This window comes from Eptatretus burgeri, chromosome 11, assembly GCF_056783735.1.
Source record: "Eptatretus burgeri isolate ZD-2024b chromosome 11, Ebu_testis_v1, whole genome shotgun sequence".
Lineage (NCBI taxonomy): Eukaryota > Metazoa > Chordata > Myxini > Myxiniformes > Myxinidae > Eptatretus > Eptatretus burgeri.
The window spans coordinates 94,310,151-94,316,041 of record NC_140971.1 but is presented as its reverse complement, the minus strand read 5'-3'; the positions used below and the strand labels follow the sequence as shown (position 1 = coordinate 94,316,041).

The following is a 5,891-nucleotide window of genomic DNA, read 5'->3' as shown; positions in this document are numbered from 1 at the left end:
AGGAGAAGAGAGAGAAGGAGGAAAGAGAGAAGAGAGAGAGGGAGAAGAAAGAGAAGGAGGAAAAGGAGAAGAGAGAGAGGGAGGAAAGAGAGAGAATGAATAAATATCAAAATATGGAAACCAGTGAGATTCAAAAAGATTGGTGGTATTACAGAAAATAACTCAACCCACCGAGGAGGAAAACAAAGAATTGACAAGTCTATTTGCAATATTTTCTTCAAGACTATTGACATCGTCAAGCTATTCATTTTAATTCAAGTTTTTTCTTAAATAAATGGAGGAGAGAGTGAAGGCATTTCTAAGGATTCTTTATGTTTTAAAAATTAAGATTCAAATGTGCATGTTGGAAACTAAAAAGGTTTTTGCACTCTGCAGGAATTTTTCTCATAAATAAATGAGTTATTGTCTCAAATGTAAAAAGAAAACTAATACTAAAAATATTTCATATATTAAAAGTAAAAATAACAGGGTTATACAAAAAGGTATATGTTCGGTGTGTGGTTCAAAAAAAAATCAATTTATCTCCAAACACAAACTCGGAGGAGATATACAAAAGTTTTTATCAGGAAGTAAATTTACAACTACTGGAATACCAGGGGAATTACATCTTCCAGGTTATTCTTTCTGTGGTCCAGGCACAAACTTGGATAAAAGATTAGATGAGGCAGACAATCCTAAATCCTGGAGTAAACCAATCAATAGAGTTGATGAAGTGTGCATGAGACACGATATTGATTATGGGAATACCACAACGTTGGAAGAAAAGCATGAAGCCGATAGAGAAATGTTGTATAATTTGTCTCTGATACAAAATCCAACCTTGAGAGAAAAAGTTGATAGGTTCATCGTGAAGAAGATGATTAGTGCTAAATTGAAACTTGGACTTGGAAATTCAAAAAAACTTATAGGCTCTAATGATGCCATTAAGACTGAAGAGCAATTAGCTGATGAATTACATAAACCAATATTCACAAAGTTTCAGAGAAGGAAAGTTTATTCCAAGGAAGTTGATTATATCTGGTCTGCTGATTTGATTGAACTCAATAATGATAAGGGGTACAAGTATGCTTTAACCGTTATTGATTTGAGGAGTAGATATGCGTGGGTTGTCCCTTTAAAAAACAAAACAGGTAATACTCTTATGTTAGCTTTTCAACAGATATTTAATAAAAGTAAGAGAAAACCTAAGAAATTGTGGACTGATGAGGGTAGAGAGTTTTATAACAAGACATTTATGAATTTTCTAAAAAATAACAGTATTACATTATACAGTACCTTTAATGAAGGGAAGGCAGTTGTTGTTGAACGTTTTAATCGTACCTTAAAAGAGAGACTATATAAAAATTCACACAACTCGGTTCACAACAATGGTCATCTTTTATTCAGGATATTGTGGATAAGTATAATGACACGATTCACACGTCAACGAATATGAAGCCATCAGAAACATTTACAAAATTAAAATATGAAAAAGAGATTAATGTCAGAAAACCTAAGTTCAAAGTTGGTGATATCGTAAGAATATATAGGTGGAAATCTCATTTTGAAAAGGGTTTTACTGAACGATGGACGAAAGAACTTTTTAAAATTGTTGATGTAATAGATACAGTTCCTTGGACTTATAAAATATATGATTTGGAAGGGGAAGAGATTTTAGGTTCATTTTATTCACAGGAATTACAAAAGACAAAACTAAGCAGATAATACACCTTTGTGGACACTCGAGGGCCAAGTCCGAGGTGTATAACAGTATATAATGTGTGTCAAGGGGTGGACGTTCTTACATCTGTGAACCCCAAACACAGAATCCTCAACTGAATAGTCAAGGCTTAACTTTTGTTTGTGTGTGTGTGTGTGTGCAATGGGAGCAATAGGTTGGCGCTTCACTCCCTCCTACTATACACCGTTGTGGACACTCGAGGGCCAAGTCCGAGGTGTATAACAGTATATAATGTGTGTCAAGGGGTGGACGTTCTTACATCTGTGAACCCCAAACACAGAATCCTCAACTGAATAGTCAAGGCTTAACTTTTGTTTGTTGATGTGTATGTGTGTGTGTCCCAACCCTCACATTCAAAATCTCAACCCCAACCCTCACATTCAAAATCTCAACCCCAACTCAATCCTCGCCCAACACAATGTCTTTTTCAAAATGAGATTTCCACCTATATATATATATATTTTTACGTTTTTTTTTCTTCTTCCAATTCTGTCTTTTAAGGCTTTCAGGTTTGATGACGTAGAAAGGGGGAGTAAGCCTGCACTTTCTTCCCAGAACGAACAATGTATATTTTTTGTTTTTTTCTCTTCTTCCAATTCTGTCTTTTAAGGCTTTCAGGTTTGATGACGTAAAAAGGGGAGTAAGCCTGCACTTTCTTCCCAGAACTTTCTTGATCTTGCTCCCATCAAGCACCATCCGACAAAGAACTACATCGATAGGTTTAGATCCCAAAGAGTGATAGCAACTCCAAAAGTCTCCAAAATATAAATAAATAAAATAATAATAATAATAAATAAATAAATAAATAAATAAAAGCCCCCAAAAAAGTTTCAAGTGTCCAACATAAACCCAACTTTCCAAGTCTTCAAGGTATAACCACATTCCCGTTGAGTTTCCAAGATATGTATCACATTGTGAGTTATCAATCCAGAACCCACATTTCAAGTATTCAAAGTAAAACCAACTTACAAAGTCTCTTAAGGATAACTCATTTACTGATTTTTTCAAAATTTGTGAGTCTCCAAGGTAGGACCCATATTTAGAACCATCTTGGCAGAACCCTTTTCCTGAGTCTCCAAGGTAGTTATTTAAACCATCAAGGCAGAACTCATTTACTGATTTTTTCAAAATTTGTGAGTCTCCAAGGTAGGCCCCATATTTAGAACCATCTTGGCAGAACCCTTTTCCTGAGTCTCCAAGGTAGTTATTTAAACCATCAAGGCAGAACTCATTTACTGATTTTTTTCAAAATTTGTGAGTCTCCAAGGTAGGCCCCATATTTAGAACCATCTTGGCAGAACCCTTTTCCTGAGTCTCCAAGGTAGTTATTTAAACCATCAAGGCAGAACTCATTTCTTGATTTTTTCAAAATTTGTGAGTCTCCAAGGTAAAACTTGTATTCTGGCTCATCAAGGTATAACTTGTTCAGTGGGTATTGTCTTGATAACTCACAATGAGTACTATTGCTGTAAAACTCTTTTTCAGGATTTTGCTGGTCTCCAAGGTATAACTCTTTGGATGGGTCATCAAGGACGAACTCGTTCTGTGGGTCTTGGTCGCTCATAAGGTCTTCAACCAAGCCAACAATTTCGCCCCAAGTTGTAGCAAAAGCAGTATTTTCATTTCGTATTTCAGACACAATTTCCTGTGAGAGAAAATAATAATGTATTAATTAAGTTATTTAATTATTAAATGAGTATGCTTCAATCAAAGTTTGAAAATAGGAAAATAAAAAATCTTACCTCAATAGATAAGAGGTTTGAATCCAGTTCATCAACTTGAAGGTTTAGTTCCATACAAGACAGAGAGTTCCAAGGAACACCAAAGTCATCCCACTCAAGGTCTTGGTCGCTCATAAGGTCTTCAACCAAGCCAACAATTTCCCCCAAGTTGTCGCAAAAGCAGTATTTTCATTTTGTATTTCAGATACAATTTCCTGTGAGAGAAAATAATAATGTATTAATTAAGTTATTTAATTATTAAATGAGTATGCTTCAATCAAAGTTTGAAAATAGGAAAATAAAAAATCTTACCTCAATAGATAAGAGGTTTGAATCCAGTTCATCAACTTGAAGGTTTAGTTCCATAGAAGACAGAGAGTTCGAGACAAGCACACAGAACACCATTGCCAGCAAAAACAAATGTTTAAAATGGAGCCTGGGTTTGAAGCTTTTATAGAGAAAGACTGGTGGGTGTGGTTTCCTTTGGAAATTCCCTGGGCAAGCCTAGGCAAGCCTTCATTGGGAAATTTTTCAAAACCATAACATCCTGTAATTTTCTAGTGATTTCTTTGTGAGTCAGAGATGAACTGGAAATGATGTAAGAGTGGGCGGGGCTTAGCAAAAGTAGGCGGAGCTTAGGAAAAGTGGGCGTGGCTTAGAAAAAATACCTTATGGAAAGTGGGCGGAGCTTAGCAAAAGTGGGCGGGGCTTAGGAAAAGTGGGCGTGGCTTAGAAAAATACCTCATGAAAAGTGGGCGGAGCTTAGCAAAAGTGGGCAGGGCTTAAGAAAAGTGGGCGTGGCTTAGAAAAAAACCTTATGAGAAGTGGGCGGAGCTTAGCAAAAGTGGGCGGGGCTTAGCAAAAGTGGGCGGGGCTTAAAGAAAAGTGGGCGGGGCTTATTGAATACCTTGTGGAAAGTGGGCGGGGCTTAACAAAAGTGGGCGGGGCTTAAAGAAAAGTGGGCGGGGCTTAACAAAAAATAACCTGTGGCTCAGGAGGTGGTCAAACAAGAGCATTAAGAGAAGTTTATCATTTCGTAATGGCACAAATGGGGTATCTTAAAAAATATAAAGATTCAAATGTTTTGTTTGTCAATATTTTAGATGGGGATTATTGTGCAAAGAAAATTAAACTATTGAAGGAATTTGAGAATGAACAAATCTTTATAGGTTCAATGAGTGAGCTGTTCAACCCCCAGGTGTTCAATTCAATGAGGTTCAACCTCCAGGTTAAAAGGGGAGACAAATAAATATACCTTGGGATAAAAAAGGGATTTATTTTTAAGGAAAAAAATATGAATCGCTGAAAATCCCCCATTCATTTACATGGGGAAAAGTGAGCCAGAATCAGTATTCTTACCCTACTCATGGGTACTCTTCACATTTTCATCCGTCATGGGGATAAATCTGTTTTGTGAAACTGTACATGTGTGTGATGGGGTCCGAATACCCCGTTTGACATTCTATATGTTGAACGACTTGGCGTTGTGCAACTGTGGTAGACCGTTTGATGAATCGGGTTATATGAAAGCGCAGCCTGTACAGCATTGCACGGTCAGCCGATCTGATGATTACTCACACACCGTGTCACCAACGAGCTCCATCGTGTGGGATCTCGGTGATGAACCTACTCAGTAACAACGATCGTAGGTTCCTGATCATCTGATCGCCAAATTTGCAGACATTTTTACCACGGATGATAGCATCCGACCTATGAAGGGTGGTGCTATGCATGGTAACCTGAAGGATGACTCACTACATTTCCAGCTGCAGAAAGCACGCCCACTGGCTTGGTAGGATCAGGTTAAGTCAGAACTCGCTGACATGGTGAACAAGGGGAGAAGAGAACCTTTGGATTGGTGCCACCCACATGTGGTTACTCCAAAACCTAAGTCGCATTCACCTGTGTATGGCTTTCTGTATGTTGAACTGCCATGTCAAACGCCCTGTGTACCTCCTCATCACACCTGCTGATGATCACACATAACACATTTCTATACTGTGTATGATGCGATTAAGGGATACGGGCAAATTCCTGTGGACGAGGCCAGCCAATCCCTCACCATGTTCTTGACACCGTGGGGTCGGTTCAAATACTTGCGAGTTCCAATGGGCCTCAACTCCACGCGAGTGCTGATGAATATTGTTACAGAAGTTATTTCACTCTTGATGGAATCCAAAATACGGTCAGGGTTGTCGATGATATGGTAACCTATGAACCGATATTCGATGAGCATGTTCAACAGGTGCAGAATGTACTTTTCTGATGTCTTGAACACCGCATCACATCAAACCCACAGAAATTTCACTTCGCTCAGGACAGTGTGACATTTTGTGGCTGCATCATCAATCGTGATGGCGTCGCATCGGATCTCGACAAATTGAGTGCCATTGCGGACTTTCCTCCACCTACCAATGTCACCGACTTTCGGTCATTCTTGGGTTTGGTTC

The 5,891-nt window shown here is 38.3% G+C and overlaps 1 long non-coding RNA gene across 1 annotated transcript; it reads right to left on the bottom strand.

The window, feature by feature from the left end:
• Positions 1-1,364: 1,364 nt before the first annotated feature.
• Positions 1,365-3,640, bottom strand: LOC147017681 (uncharacterized). Its single transcript, XR_015049592.1, has 2 exons — positions 3,463-3,640; positions 1,365-3,365 (listed from the first exon to the last, which is right to left on the bottom strand). It is a non-coding gene; the product is annotated as an uncharacterized LOC147017681 (long non-coding RNA).
• Between the last annotated feature and the right edge of the window lie 2,251 nt (positions 3,641-5,891).